Genomic DNA, 2,339 nt, shown 5'->3' with positions numbered 1-2,339 from the left:
TTTTGTTGTTTTTTTTTTTTTTTTTTTAATCGCTTTTTTTTTTTTTTTTTTTTTTTGTCTCTCATATTGCGGATCTAGAACAAAAGCATATTAGGAAATGTACATTGTGTGCCAGAAATATGTTTTGTTTTTACTTACTGATTAGAGGAAGCTCAAGTGTTGTGACATTTTGCATGTTTTGTTTTTCTTACAGTATAACTTAATAAAAACTCTATATTTTGTTCATTTCAATATTTTTTTTTATCAAACTCTAAAAATTGTCTTTCTTGTTTTAATTTACATTTTTGCATTTAACAGATGCTTTTTTCCAAAGAGAAATATAGCATTTTATTTCAATATAAGGTGGTCGTATAGGCCAGCCGCACAAAGACGATACAATGATTTAGGGATGTGTTTCAATCCCTGAGGGGGGTGGATCATTACAAGCATTAGGTCAGTTTATGCTGGGATGGGTTTCAGACAACTCTCACCAGATGTCCTGCCAACCCCCTCCTCCTCTTTGCGTAGTTTGTGTCAGGGGGGAGAGATCTGTGGCGTCCCGGTCTGAACAAAAGGAAAGGCTGAATGAAAACAACCCCAGTAGCTGCCTCAGCTGGTCCTGGGTAGTGTTTACAAGTGAGGTTTGATTTACAGACGGTGGTAAGACTCTATAGGGCCCCTTCTAAAGCTAACATGGAGATTTATGGGCACTCTCACTTGCATGGTATAGCATACAATGTATTTGCCAACATATTGTAAAAGCTCTTCTGTGCAGCAAATAACATGTTTAGACTTCAGCAACTAGGTGAAATCTGTCACCACATCCCTCAGGTTCCCGCAAGCATTTATAATACCCCGTAATTTTTTTTTTGGGCGGCTTTTGAGTGGATTGATTGCTGACTCAGCCGTGTGGCAGCAGCGCTGGGGCTTTTGGGAATGTGCTGGCCTGCAGGCCTCATTCTTGACCATGATACGCATTGTGTGCTCGTCTGCACGTTCTCAATAGTACTGCTAATCCAGGGAGCTGGAAGAGCCACACAGAGTCAGGAAAACACAGAGGCCTCACATGGGGGAGGATGTGATTCAATGTCAACAGTAACTTTTGCTTGTGCATTTGGTTGTTGTACTCGGGGATTAAGTGAATGGTGTGGGCCCCTCATTGTCACTTTAAAAAAAAATTAATGCAGTTTTTTGGGGGATATTTCATCCAACAATAAAATTCAGTTTTTACTCACCTTCAAGTTGTTCTAAACATATGACATTCATTAATCTTTGAAACAAAAAAGTATTTTTCTCTCCATACAGTGAAAGTGGAGGCGAAATCAACATTAAACATTTAAATTTGCACATCAAATTATATATGTTTGCATTTCATACATAAAACACACTTGATAGTTCACCAAAAAAAAGTGAACTATTACTTTAAAGTGGTTTAATTTGAAATCAGATTGTCTCTTAGGCTACGTTTACACGACAGCGGTGTAGTCAAAAACAGAAACGTTTTTCCCTTGCGTTTTTAAAAAGTTTCACGTATACACAACGTTTTCAAAACGATTCGTGTTTACACATATCCGCAAAAACGGCCTAAAACGCTGTATTACGTATGCCAAGCCAGTAGTTGGCACTGTCACCTTGTTAGTAAACCGTACCTGTAGGGAAGTGAAGATTATATGATGCGTCTCCGATGTTGGTTGTAATATTGGTGAAGTAAATACACTTTAAAAATGTATCAACGATATAATGTTTCATATCGTTCGGTATCGATAATTATTGACGTTTTTACAACCTTTTTTAAAACAGCGCAATAGAAATTTTTTTTTAAATTGAACCACTGTATTTTTAAATTAACCCAATTTATTGAGACAAACAACAAATATTTTTTGTTTTAACAGTGAAACACACAATAAAAATTTAACGAATATCTAATTTCTAATGTTTTATATGCCGATTAAATAGGTCTTAAGGAAACTTTTGGCTTGTCTCCCGAGGCTAGGGTGCCATCGTGACGTGTTTTCTAAAAGTTTAAACTGTTTTAACTTTGCATGGTTACATCTCTTGTGTGAGACGTGAGTGCAGCAGTCATATTTGTCCATCGGAAAAATGCGCTGAATATGCATTCTGTGTGAATGGCTTGGTTTCGGTTTTAACCCATTCAAGATCTTCTCCGCATTGAGCTTCTTTATTTCTCTAATATTTTGAATGAATAATGCAGCAACTGGGCGTCTCGTGGGCTAGACTAACTAACATCACTTGCATCATCATCACCGCATCTCGTGCTCCACCGATGACACTCCCTGACGCACTCCTAACATTTGATTGTACTATTTTTGCATTCAAATGCAAATGTTTATTTTAAATTC

General features: G+C 37.1%; 1 protein-coding gene across 1 annotated transcript in view; it reads left to right on the top strand.

Annotated features, from left to right (window-relative positions):
- mknk2b (MAPK interacting serine/threonine kinase 2b) overlaps positions 1–2,339 on the top strand; it is a 13,659-nt gene that overhangs the window by 3,368 nt on the left and 7,952 nt on the right. The gene's annotated exons all lie outside the window — the stretch shown is intronic.

This window comes from Sinocyclocheilus rhinocerous, unplaced genomic scaffold (assembly GCF_001515625.1).
Source record: "Sinocyclocheilus rhinocerous isolate Xijiao unplaced genomic scaffold, SAMN03320098_v1.1 scaffold1600, whole genome shotgun sequence".
Lineage (NCBI taxonomy): Eukaryota > Metazoa > Chordata > Actinopteri > Cypriniformes > Cyprinidae > Sinocyclocheilus > Sinocyclocheilus rhinocerous.
Note: the sequence above shows the minus strand (reverse complement) of the source record. Positions and strands in the feature narration are given on the sequence as shown.